Raw genomic sequence first — 15000 nt, 5'->3', positions numbered from 1 at the left:
CGAAGTAGTCCCAGGTTCGAGAGTTTTTATCAAGATGAGGTTCATTTAAATCGATCGATATGTTTTGAATGCCGAGTTTTCTGGCCAAATTTCTAAAATAATAATATGTCTTTTCTAAATTACGGCAGAAGTGGCCATTCGTTTCCCCATGACGTGGGCCAGGGACCACAAGAGGACCTCTGGGTAGAAAAGTCATACATGACCGAAATATTATTATTAACTCACTCAGCCCTAACACCGACTATATCCGTAGTTGACCCGGATTACTTTTACCCCGTGCCTATTTATTACATAATTCTGAGACAAATTATAGGCGTAGTATCAAAGCTAATGTTTTTAGTTTTTGCATGTTAATGATAGTTGAATAAAACTATCTGTGTACATGCTCATTTTTAATGCATTTTTTCCAGTTTTGAAAAGTAGCAAAAATCTCTTGGATTGAGTGAGTTAATATTATTATGATTATGACGCTGACCTCCCCCGTTGTTTTTAATCAATGGGATGCAATAACAATGTAACAGGGCTTGAGTAATCAAACAAGATGACCGACCGCAGTTGCTGTCCATCGCCGCCCTCGCGTTAACACGGCTTGAGTAATGAAACAAGATGGCCGACTGCCTGGTGTTTACACGACTGGAAAATTCGTGACCTATCGGCTCCAAACGGTATTCTGTCCAGATGAACCCGACATTTTAACCAGATTAGGGCTAGCCCACACCGGAGACTAAGCACTCACTGCCGTCCTCTGCCGTCTTCCGGATATAAAGACGGGCACGGACAAAATACTAAGAATAAAGACAAGAGCCACTAGACTTACTCATACCAAGCACCCGACGTCCTCTCCCGTTTTTTTTTTTTTTTTTTTTTTTTTTTTTGAGCTTGGTATGGGTAGGTCTAGCGGCTCTTCTCTTTATTCTTAGTTTTTTTTTTACGTGCCCGACAACTTGATCCGGAAGACGGCAGAGGACGGCAGTGCCGGGTCGTCTGAGTCATTTCCCAGTTGGTTTATGAGATGATAATGGGTTGGTTAGCCCTAAAACTAGATCATTTATACAACGTTATATCCACTAATGGCTGAGTCACCATCTCCAAATGAAAAAGTCCAGACTGCCTTACACAGCACTAAGACGGTCCCCACCGGCATTGGATTCAATAGTCTGATGTCACGTCGCCCAGCAACGGCGAGCAGCGTGGTTCTAAACAAAGAAAATCGGTACTTTTTATTCTTCATGCTGGCTAGAACTTTTCATTTGTCGTGTGATCAGAATGTATAAAAGCCAAAACATGATCAAATTTATAATGTTTTTCTCATCTGGATACACTTTTATGCTCGTCGGAAAATATTTCATAAGGGCGTCCGCCATTGTTCAGATAGTTTAGAGCCAGTTACTATGCGTCATTACGAGGGAAGTGACGTCATGCCTGTTGTAGCCTATTGGACACCTTGGAGGAAGACAGTTGAAGAGGAGATAAAAGAGGCTGGAAAGGCATGGAGTGAACTGAGCTGGCTGGCCCAGGACAGAGATTCCTGGAGGAACTTTGTTGGCGCCTTATGTTCCACCAAGGAATCAAGAGGATAGGTAAGTAAGTAAGTATATCCACTAAACGTGCTCAAAGCGATTTACAAAGGGACCCTGGCGGACGACGACACTGATAAGTAGAAAGAGATATGACGGCTGTTAGGCGATAATACAATTTGTTTTTTCCCAAAAGAGGCGAAGCTGTTAAGGCCAGGTACTCATTTTACATCTTACGGTCTCGATGAGAGGGTGTGAGTAAAGAGCCTTTTCCAAGGACTCAACAATGCGCCGCTCAGAATGGGATTCAAACTCTTGACCTTCCTGTCCGAAGGCGAGTGTCATACTACTAGTCCACATAGCAGCACAACGATGTTTATATATACAGTTAACAACAATGAATAAAACTTTAAATCAATAGGATTCAATAGTCTGATGTCACGTCCGCCCAGCAACTAGCAGCTTGGTTCTAAACAAAGAAAAACGGTAATTTTTATTCTTCAAGCTGGCTAGAACTTTTTCACATGTCAATGTGATCAGAATGTATAAAAGTCAAAAAATGATCAGATTTATAATGTTTTTATCCTCTGGATACACTTTTATGCTCGTCGCAGAAGTATTTCATAAGGGTGTCCGCCATTGTTCCATAGTTTAAAACCAGTTACTAAGTTACTATGCGTCATTACGAGGGAAGTGACGTCACGACTGTTGAACCCGATTGTCCTCAATTTGAAGAAATCTGAAGATACAACATTCCATCCGTCAAACTAAAGCCCACCATTTGTGAAAATATCAACATCACGACTTACACTAGCCGTTCATGAACGAATTAATTAACAACAGAAAATAATTGATTGTAACGGTGTCAATGTTGATCCAATCGCATTCCTGGAAAGTACCGGAGGTGAGATTAATTATTAATCTGGTACAGTCTAATTCAAAATTTAGTCACGAAATGACCGAATTCACACCAGATTTTTAATAACATTTTGTTTACATTCAAGACCACCAACGGACGTGGATTGGATAATGGTGGTGTATTGACATCTGTTTGGATGGAATATGTGCAAATTCGATTTTAAAATCTCTGGAAAAACCCATAATATTTGAAAAAATTTGGTCAGAAAACTCATCCTTCAAATATCGATCGACTTAAATGATCCTCATCTTGGCAAGACCGCTCAAACCTGGGAATTGACGCAGAATGAGCTTTCGAATCTCACCCACACCACTTATATAGCGCAATATCCGCTTAACCTGCTCAAAGCGCTTTACAAAGGATCCCTGATCAACAGCAACACGGAACATGTAGAACGAGACATGACGCCTGTTAGGCGATATTGCATTTTTCCCCCGACAGAAGCAACGCTGTTAATGGTCAGGTATTCATTTTACACTGGAGTACGGTGAGAGAATGTGAGTAAAGAGCCTTTTCCAAGGATTGAACTATGCATCGAGCAAAACTTGAACACAAGGCCCTCCGAAACCAAAGTGTGTATCACGTACCACAAGACGACATAGTTGACTTTAGGATTTATGTTTTTTACATCAATATTTTCAGATGGAGAAAGCTGTTATAAAAGTGTGAAGGAATGAGGATGACCTAAGGAACACTGATAGAGAATATGATTCAATAGTCTGATGTCACGTCCGCCCACCAACCAGCAGCTTGGTTCTAAACAAAGAAAATCGGTACTTTTTTACTCTTCATACTGGCTAGAACATTTTCACGTCATGTGATCAGAATGTATAAAAGTCAAAACATGATCAGATTTATAATGCTTTTCTCTGGATACACTTTTATGCTCGTCGGAGAAGTATTTCATAAGGGCGTCTGCCATTGTTCCGATAGTTTAGAAACAGTTACTAAGTTATTATGCGTCATTACGATGGAATTGACGTCACAACTTTTGAAGCCTATTCCAATATTGCGGGGCGGCAAATTGAAAATGAAGCGACTGAGTGCCAACCTTTAAAAAATGTATCTTTGATCTCAGCAATTTGAGCATGTCATTACTGAATTTCAAGGATATTGTTGGAGTATAATATACCGTTAATGTGGCTCAGCGGTACGCTCTTTGCTTCGTACCCGAAAAAGTACCGAGTTCGATCACCCACCGCTGCGCTGTCTGGCATGAGCAAGTCACCTCGCCCTAGCTCAATATTTGAGGCGCTGCACTGCGGTTGACACCTGAGTTATTCCAGTCTTCCATTGGAATAGACCGTAGAGACACATTTCCCCTAGGGATGAATAATGTGATTTTTAAAAAAACATTTGCCATTTGAAGAATCTCATTTTGCTTAGCACTGATTAAAATGTCTGTCTTTTTCATCATTCAACATGTTTATATTTCTCCCCATCCAATCTTTTGCACCATTTAGCCCGTTGATTGTCGTAGTCCAGAAAGACGCGTATTAAAAATTTTGGCCATAAAAATCATCCTTCAATTATCGATAAATTTAAATGACCCCCATCTTGGCAAAAACTCTCAAACCCGGGACCTCACAAAGTTCTCATTAACTCCCAGGTTTGAGAGTTTTTACCAAGATGAGGGTCATTTAAATTGATCGATATTTGAAGGACAAGTTTTCTGGCCAAATTTTTTAATGCGCGTCTTCCTGGAGTAGGTTCGGCAGTTTAGGTTAAACAAACCTCAAATCATTTAATCAAGCATTCAATAGATAAAATGAAGTTGACGTCACTCGGGTCTTTGTTATTGTTAGTTTGCCATCCGCGTTTATGAGTAATCCTCACTAAACTGTATTAACCAGACTATAAACATTTAAGGTTACACATAGTTTTGTGTGTTGGTCCGTTATATTTCCGGATGGCAATTTTGTGAGATTTATAGCTAAGCGCATACTATCTATATCATTACAGGCAGTTGACCTGAATATTTGAGTATAATCTGCATAAAACAGATATAAAAGATCAAATGTGTAAATAAAATGACAGAATTCATGAAGGACAATAACAGTCAAAGCCGAATTAAAGACGCTGATATACAGAGAAGTGAGAAGACGTGGAACGAGTTTAAAAAAAAGTTAGCTCAGGATAGAGAATGGTGGAAACTGTTTGTCTGTGGCCAATACCCTGACCCAGGTTGAAAAAGGCAACGATGATGATGATGTGAGTGACTGCATATAGATAGAATGCGCTTGGCCAAGGAGTTCACAACATTGCCATCCGGAAGTATAACGGACCAACACACAAACTCTGTGTAACCATGAACTTTTATAGTCTTGTTAATACAGTTTAGTGAGAACAACTCACAAACGCGGATGGCAAAAACAATAACAAAGGCCTGAGTGACGTCATCTGCATACTATCTTTGATAGCATGCCCCTGGTTTGACAGTTGTTTCGCCAAGACAAGGGTCATCTTAATCAATCGATAATACGATTCAATAGTCTGATGTCACACCGCCCGGCAACGGCGGCCATCTTGGTTCTAAACAAAGAAAATCATTATTTTTTATTCTTCATGCTGGCTAGAACTTTTCATATGTCTTGTGATCAGAATGTGTAAAAGTCAAAACATGATCAAATTTATGGGGTTTTTTTCCTCTGGATACGCTTTTATGCTCGCCGGGGAAATATTTCATACCGGCGTCCGCCATTGTTCCGATAGTTTAGAGCCAGTGTTACTAAGTTACCATGCGTCATAAGGAAGGAAGTGACGTTACGACTGTTGAAGAATATTGAAGGACAAGTTTTCTGGCCAAAATTTTTACATATGTGTTAAAACAGAATACGGCAGAATACGACAATACTGCCGGACTCTGGAAAAAAAAACAACCCATATTTGAAAATTTGGCCGGAAAACTCGTCCCTCAAATAAATATCGATCGATTTAAATGACCCTCATCTTGGAAAAAATACCGCTCAAACCTGGGACTTCACGAAGTCCCTGGTTTGAGAGTGTTTACCAAGATAAGGGTCATATTCAAATCGATCGACATTTGACTCGTTCTTCAAAAATCGATCTATTTAAATGACCCTCGATCGATAGATACAATTTGAAGGACGAGTTTTCTGGCCAAATTTTCAAATATTTATGGGTTTGCTTTTTTCCAGAATACGCAGAATGAGCTTTCGAATCTCATCCACCCCAATTCATTGCATAACTGGCCGGAATTATTGGCAGTGTTGATATTTTGCTGACGACCAACCTAGTTCCATGTTCCTGTAATAATAATAATAATACATTACGTCTATTGGAAGGATCGGCGGTCAGTGGTCAGCGGTTAGACGTCACAACATCCTCAAATCTCCCGTAACTGACCGAGTTATCCTTCGTCTATCAGAGCTCAACGGAAATAACAATTATAAATAATTAATCTCAAACGGCTGCCATGTTGATTGCCATCAGTGGCCACTCCCACTGATCTGGACGAGTTCGACAATAACATCCGGTTCTTTATCACATGATCAACTACCCCCCCCCCCCCTCCCCCCACCCACCCAACCTCCATTTCCCGTATAGATCGAATGAAGATGACGTCACTCCGGGTCTTTGTTCTTGTTATTTTGCCATCCGCGTTTATGAGTCATTCTCACTAAACTGTATTAACCAGACTATAAACGTTTAAGGTTACACATAATTGTGTGTGTTGGGTCGGTATATTTCCGGATGGCAATGTCGTGAGCTTCTTAAGACAAGCTCACACTATCTACAGCGGTCCTCGCTCTCACCCGCCACTCACTCACTCCTCTCATCTCATTGTTTTTGTCACTGCCGCCACCCAAGACAATACAGAATCTAGAAAGGGCGTATGACCCCTGGGTTATTGATCTGTTCGAAATGACCTCACTGGAAGGATGATTGACCACAATATAAATAGCGCTCACCTCTTTAATGTTATTGTTATTATTATTGTTGATGCTGTTGATATCATTATTGCTGTTGTTGCTGTGTTTGCTATTGCTATTATTATTGTTGATGTTATTGATGTTATTATTGTTGTTGTTGATGTATTTTTTATTGCTATTATTATTGTTGATGCTGTTGATGTCGTCATTGTTGTTGTTGCTGTAATTGCTATTGTTATTATTATTGTTGATGCTGTTGATGTCATTATTGTTGTTGTTGCTGTATTTGCTATTGTTATTATCATTGTTGATGCTGTTGATGTCATTATTATTGTTGTTGCTGTCTTTGCTATTGTCATTGTTATTGTTTTTGTTTTTGTTGATGTTTAAAATAAACAAATTGAAAATGTATGTGGAATATCACAATATTTACTTATGTAAGAATAACGTAATAAAACCAAAAACTAGAGGTGGCAAAATAAACCAATGAGATGGAGAGAAAGATAAAGTGAATAAAGTAATGTGACTCGTATAATATAAAGGGAACTACACTAAACAAACGACGTTTCGGCCTTTGGCCTTTTTCAAGTAAACACTTCATCTCTCCATCTTATTGGCCCATTTAGGCACCTGCTCTAGTTTTTTTATTTTATTACGTTATTCTTACATATCTATGTAGATATTGTCAAAAATTGAGCTTTTTGTTTAGATATTGTGAGATTCCACATACATTTTCAAAAACAAAAACAAAAACAAAAACAATAACAATAACAAAGACAGCCTACAACCACAATAATAACATCAACAGCATCAACAATAATAATAACATCATCAACAACATCAGCAGTATCAAAAATAATAATAACACCACCACCAACAACAATGACAACAAGAGGAGGAGGAGGAGGAGGACGTGGAGGAGAAGGAGGAGGAAAGGATGATGATAATAATAATAATAACAATAATAATGATGATGATGATAATAATAATAATAATAATAATAATAATAATAATAATAATAATAATAATAATAATAATAATAATAATAATAATAATAATAATAATGATGCTGAAAACTTATATAGTGCTATATCTCACTATGAATGGATGAGGAGGAGGAGCAGGAAGGAGGGAGAGGAAGAGTGAGAGAAGAAGGAGGAGGAGGAGGAGGAGAGAAGAAAAGGAGGAGGAGTAAGAGTAGGGAAGTGCCAGATAGAATATTGTATAAATCCAACCCCGCCCTTTTAAGACAGTTCCACAATATTGAAAAAGATCACACTGTACACTTTGAAATCCCCCAGCCCAATCGCTGTCTGTTTCATTAATCCTATATTATTCTAGACATGAACAATGGAATTCCCCAATGGAATTTCAAGGTCACCCACCCCTTGCTCAATCTTACGAAACAAACCGGTGGTGACCTTGTCACGAATTTGACAATGTATGGAAATAAGATCTATCAAAGGAAATGTGATTAACCTGTTCAGGGCCATTCTGGATTTTGTATTAACAAAAGTTTCCCTTCTTACGCAATCCATAACGAAAATCCAAGGCCGACGATGACGTTGATGGATGAGTCATACGAAGAAGTCTTTCAGGCAGAGCCATAAGCCCATGGAGCCGGAGTTTATCCCGGTTTCCATAGCGTGAAATGAACAATAGAAATTGATTGTTTATCTTTGGACAGAAACCTCGCCTATCGCTAAGTAATTTCCGTCAGAACGAACAGACCCATTTTTGACGCCAATAGGATTCAATAGTCTGATGTCACGTCCGTCCAGCAACGGAACGGCTTGGTTCTAAACAAAGAAAATCGGAACTTTTTATTCTTCATGCTGGCTAGGCCTTTTTCACAAGTCATGTGATCAGAATGTATAAAAGTTAAAACATGATCAGCTTTATATTTTTTTTCTCCTCTGGATATACTTTTATGCTCGTGGGAGAAGTATTTCATAAGGGCGTCCGCCATTGTTCCCATAGTTTAGAACCAGTTACTAAATTACGATGTGTAATTACGAGGCAAGTGACGTCACGACTCTTGAAGCCTATTACTGTTGGGTGGACAGCGACGTCAGAAAGAATGCAAAAATCTCTACTTCATCCGGGATGGGTCTAGGCCCTTTGCTTGTGAAGCGAGTACTCTAGCACCAGACCTATCTGGACACCCCCGTTAGGTTAGACTTTGGAGTAAGTGGTAAAACTGATCCGTTTTTCAATCTCTCTCCAATCCTGGATGTCAATAAACTCCTAACATTTAACTCACTCAATCCTAGAGATTTTTGCTACTTTTCAAAATTGGAAAAAATGTATCAAAAAGGAGCATGTGCATAGATAGTTTTATTCAACTATCATTAACACATGTAAAAACTAAAAACATTAGCTTTGATAATACGCCAATAATTTGTCTCAGAAAAATGTAATACATCGGCATGGGCTAAAAAAAACAAACAACCCCGGGTAAACTACGGATATAGTCGGTGTTAGGGTTGAGTGAGTTAACTTCAGACATCATCACGACCAATCTTCTATCGCAGGTACAGTTTCGTGTCATGAAACCCTACTCTCTTCCACGCTGCCATATTCTGAAGACAAATATTTAAAATATTTTGGCCAGAAAACTCGTCCTTCAAATATCGATACAACGACATCCCAGCTTTTCAAAAGCTCCCAAACCTGGGACTTCCTAGGCTGATTGAAATCCCATTTTAAGAGTCTTTTACAAGGTGAGGGTAACTTTCATCGATGAATAAATGAAGGATGAAATTTATGGCCAAAATTCTTTAAAGGATTATTTTCAAAGTACGACAATAACGAATTCTACTCCTGAAGAGATCAACTGTTGAATGTCGTTGGCGGTTCCCGGTATTAATCGTATATTTTCTTCGTGGTATCAAGGTTACATTATGTAAAACTTGATATATCGATGTTTTATATAACCAATCAAATGGTATAACCTATCATCACGAAGCTGTATTATATCGGGTGATCTATGTCTATAGATACTGAAATTTTAAGCCTAAATTAAATAATAATACTAATAATAATATTATTAATAATAATAATAATAATAATAACTAATAACTAATAATAATAATAATAATAATAATAATAATAATAATAATAATAATAATAATAATAATAATAATAATAATAAATGGCATTTATATAACGCTTTACCCTGTTGTCACAGGCTCTAAGCGCTTTACAGTGATATAAAACAAAACATGTTACAGTGAGACAAGTGTGAAGGAAACGTGATACGAATTCAATTAAACAACAACAAAATATGAAAATAATATTGCAACATTATGACGTAAAAAGATAAAACTTTAAGCGAGATTTTAACGTTGTCAACGAATCCGAGCATCTCACGTGTAATGGGAGAGAGTTCCATAAATGGGGGGCCGAAAATTGAAAAGATTGTTCACCTATTTTACGCAATGGCTTAGGTTTGACAAGGATTGATTGGTCATTGCTTGACCTCAAGTTTCTATTGGGGACATATATGTTTAGAAGGTCTTTAATACAGGAGGGACTGTTCGTGCTCAAGGTTTTGTAGACAACAGTACAAATCTTATAGGTAACTCTTTTTTCCACAGGAAGCCAATGTAACTCACGGAGAAGAAGAGTTGCTGACGGGTATTTTTTGTTATTGCGTACAATGAGCCTGGCTGCGTTATTTTGAGCAACCTGAAGTTTGCTAATTTTGTCTTTAGCTAAATTCGCCCAAAGGGAGTTACAATAGTCCTATTTTGATAAAACAAGGGAATTAATTAAAAGTTCTGCTATATGCTTCGGTATTAAATGACGAATTTTGCTTATTTTTTCATTTCTATGTACATATATTGTATGGTGTTATTCACGTGGCTTGTCATGGAAAGATCTTTATCAATGATGACGCCAAGTTTTTTTCCCTTTATTTGAAAATTCTATTGTGCTATTTCCGAGAGTAATAGGTGATTTATTTGACTGTTTAAAGATACTCGGCCTTCCACACATTAAGATCTCAGTTTTACTATCATTTAATTTTAACTTATTGTGGTACATCCAAGATTTAATCTCATTAAAACAGCTCGTAATTCGTTGTATTAAGAACTGTAAATTACTAAGGGGTGCTGAATCATATATTTGCGTATCATCTGCATAAAAATGATAACTCAGATTGAATCTGGATATCATACTAGAAAGGGGCTGCATATATACAGTAAAAAGGACTGGGCCAAGAACAGAGCCTTGTGGCACTCCAAAATTTAGTAAAACTTGTTCTGACTGAACACCATACACCACGACAGTGTGTCATCGATCCTGTAGATGTGATGTAAACCATTAAAGGGCAATTCTTTTTATTCCGAACGTATTTTCTAGTCTTCTTAACAAAATGTCATGGTCAATGGTGTCAAAGGCAGCTGAAAGATCTAAAAGGCATAATACATTGATATTGTTAGCATCAGCATTACATAACAAGTCATTAAAGATCTTAAGAAGGGCCGTTTCAGTACTGTGTTGATGTTTGTAGGCTGACTGAAAGGGTTGTTCCAAACTGTTGTTCTTAAGATGAGATGTTAATTGTGTAAGAACTACCTTCTCCAAAAGTTTTGACAAAAAAGGTAAATTTGATACAGGACGATAATTGTTTAATATATTGTGGTCCAGTGATGGTTTATTCAGAAGTGGTTTGACGAGGGCACTTTTAAAGCACGATGGAACTTCGCCAGTCAGTATGGATGTATTTATGATTGATGTAATGGATGGTAATAATGTATCGATGGAGCTGGCCAAAAGCTGTGCTGGTAGGGGATCAAGGTCGCAGGATTTAATGGGGGCTTTTTTATCAACTCGTTTATGAAACTAGGTCTAAAGGGGTACCACAGAATGTATTTGTATCTATAAATGGTTCATACCGATCTAGTTCTGAACGAATGTTATGGATTTTGTCTTTAACAAAGTTGACAAATGTGTTTGGCAAGTCTCTCTGATTGGTTGTAGAAGGTAATACAGTGCATCTTTCACGTCCAAGTTGATCATTGCAGATGTTAAACAATTATTTGCAAGATTTTGAAGTTTCAAATTATGAAAGAAAATACGTGGTCTTTGCCTTTTTTATTGTTGTCTTCCAGGCACGAAATGTGTTCTTGAATAATTCACGATGAATCGTAAGGCCTGATGTTTTCAGCAGTCTTTCTGCTCTCCGACACTTCGTTTTAGCTTCTTTAACGTCCGACGTATACAACGGAGCATATTTGCGGTTGGTGACGGCCCTTGTTTGGAATGGCGCATGTCTGTCAAGCGTTTCGATGAGACAACTATTCCACTGGTCTGGAGAAATCATTGAATTTGTAGTAAGTTTTGTTTCTAAATCGCCTCTGAAATTGTCCAAATTAATGTTTCTGGTTGATGTGGTGGTGGTTTCTTGGTATGGTTTTGAAACCTCAAGATTGAAAGAAATGAGGGAGTGGTCCGAAAAGGGGAGATAATCGACGATGGTGTTGGTTTTTTGGGACTCTGAATTTTCTACAATTACCCAACTAAAATATGACCAGCAGAGTGGGTTGGCGCTGTTACGATCTGGCACATGTTGTTCTCCGATAATGACTCGTGCAATTTAGCGGTGTCTGTGACGTTGTCGAAGTGAAAATTAAAGTCGCAGAGTATAATTGAATGGCCAGGACGCGTGTGTTGCAAAGTTAGTTAAATGATGCCATTGACATTTTGGTGTTCCATTGAGAAAAAGGAATATAGTATGAGTATATCTAACGACCCGAGTCTCACATGTTTGTAATTCTAACAGCTTTGACTCCAAATATATAAATATTCGGAATTCGGTTCACCTCGAATGGGAGCGATCTATATTCAGGTTTCGTCCAATCGAGTCATCGATCACATTATATTTTGTTGTCTAACGACTGGATATTTCTTAATAAATAAATGTAAACACGCTGCTTTGTTTATGAAAGTTGTACACATACATATGTGCCAAGCTGAACAAAATGACCAATACGCTTCAACAGTCGTAACGTCACTTCACTCGTGATGACGCATGTTAACTTAGTAACTGGCTCTAAACTATCGGAACAATGGCGGACGCCCTTATGAAATACTTCTCCGACGAGCATAAAAGCGCTTTCAGAGGAAAAAAAAATCATTATAAATCTGATCATGTTTTGACTTTTACACATCCTGATCACAAGACATATGAAAAGTTATAGCCAGCATAAAAAATAAAAAGTACAGATTTTCTTTGTTTAGAATCACGATGGCCGCCGTTGTTGGGCGACGTGACATCAGAGTATTGGATCCCATTGTGATATTGATTGGATAGATGGCAATGTTTTGAGCTTCTTAGCCAAGCGCATACTATCTATATGTGATTTTTCATAGAGAGTTTGTATTCTCTTCATTCTTTGTTTCAAAATGATAGGCTCTAATATAATAGTTAAGGTTTATTTAATGGGAGCGATCTATATTCAGGTTTTCGTCAAACCAAGTCATCAATCACATGATTTGTTGCTGTACAACGATTGGATATTTCTTTTAAAATGTAAACACGCTGCTTTGTTTATGAAAGTTGTAAATATACATATGTGCCAAACAGAACAAAATGACCAATCGTGATGTTAGATATTTCGAAAGCTGTGAGCACTTTTCACTATGTGGGTCACTTTGAGCACATTTTGCAATGTGACCAATGACCTCGAGCACGTGGAAAGTTAACATAGATAGAATGAAGTTGACGTCACTCATGTTTTTGTTATTGTTCTTTGCAATTTGCGTTTATGAGTACTTCTCAATAAACTTTCTGAACCAGACTATAAAAGTTCATGGTTACACATAGTATTGTGTGTTGGCTCGTTATACTTCCGGATGGCAATGTTTTGAGTTTCTTAGCCAAGCGCATACTATCTATAAATCGCTCCCATTGCAGCTAAGTGGTATTGCGGTATGATACTCGCTTTCGGATGGAAATGTTTCTGGGTTCGAGCCTCGCTCGGCACATTGTTGAGTCCTTTGAAAAGGCTTTTTATTTACTCACAATCTCTCATCGTACTCAAGTGTAAAATGAGTACCTGGTCCTTAACAGCGTTGTCATTGTCGAAAAATAATATTTGTTATATCGCCTAACAGTAGTCATGTCTCGTTCTATATCTTTCGTGTTGCTGTTGATGAGAGGCCGTTTGTAAAGCGCTTTGAGCACTTTAAGTGGGATACTGCGCTATATAAAAGCTGAAGTTAAAAAAAAGAAAAACATTTTTAAACCATCTCCTTACCACCTGTATCAAAATCGTCACATTTGTTACGACACAATATGCATTTTTCTTATTCCGATTTATTTTGTACATCACCAACCTTGAAGCCGCCTGACTTTTTGGTTGATTTTTTTTATCTTCTGATTACGTCTAGTAGGCATACATTTATTCAGAATTTCATCTCTTATTAGTTACTTAGAAATAAATTTAGGGCGGTGCCTTAAATAATTTGTTTTCTATACCATTTTCTCATTGCCGTTACCATCGCTACATTGACGCAAGTTTTAGGCCTGAGAGTGATTACCAAGATTGGGTTCATTTTTATCGATTGATTTTTATTTTTTAAAGGATGAGTGTTTTGGCCAAAATTTTAAATACATGTCTTTTTCGGAGTTAGAAAGTTGAATGGGATTCTCTATACAAGGAAAGACATTGACGTCACTCAGCTCTTTGTTATTGTTTTTAGCCAGCCATTTTTGTGAGTTATCACTAAATTATGTTAATCAGACTATATAATATAGTTTTGTGCGTTAGTGCGTTATATCTGGCTGGTGTGTGTTGTGACTTTATTAACTAAACGCATAGCATCGTTATCACAGGTGTTTGACTTATCTCTATTTATAATACAACGGCACCTATGACTAACAACTGACAATAAATACCAAATCATAAAGTCATTAAACCCAAATCCACCAACGAAATCGTCAAATCAGTGATTTCTGATTTCATTCACGCCGACCCCCATTCATTCTTGGTGTGTAGTCCAGGGTTGCCAGATTAATTTCAGGCATTCTGCCAACTGGATAAAAAAAATCTGCCAAATACCACAAAATCTGCCAAACCGTACTATTTATAGTAACCCCTTTGAAAACTCATCAGTTTTGTTCAACAAAAAATTCTCAAGGCCGATGGCATACAATTTTTTTTTCATTTCCCAAGTTTTAAAAAATCACTAATACATAAAAATTGCCACGGAAAACGTGGAGTAGACCTATACATTCATCCCTAGGCCTCGGAAAATAAAATCTGCCAAATATCTGCCAAACTGCCAAACCGATTTTTCTCTGCCAGACGACTTCAAATTCTGCCAAAAAAAAGGACATTTGGCAGATAATCTGCCAAATTGGCAACCCTGGTGTTGTAAAGCCTAGCTGTTGATTGTGTGCTGACACAATGAAAGTTCTTCACTTTCCCATCGTGTGTTGAATTGGGATTTTGTCTCGTTTGACGTCATCAACTCTCGTTTGGATTGAAATGCTGCCAAATTGCACCCATTTCCATTTTGATGTTTTTGTTTTGCTTGGCTTCTTTATTCTCTTTATATACCCCTTTTCTTCCTCGTTCGTCCTTCTCCTTCTTCCCCCTCCTCCTCTTCCTCTTTCCCTCTCCTCCTCTTTCTCCTCCTCCTTCTCTTTTTCATCATTATC

Source organism: Berghia stephanieae, chromosome 11 (genome assembly GCF_034508935.2).
Source record: "Berghia stephanieae isolate SIO BIC M18660-M18661 chromosome 11, UCSD_Bste_1.3, whole genome shotgun sequence".
Taxonomy (NCBI): Eukaryota; Metazoa; Mollusca; class Gastropoda; order Nudibranchia; family Aeolidiidae; genus Berghia; species Berghia stephanieae.
Note: the sequence above shows the minus strand (reverse complement) of the source record.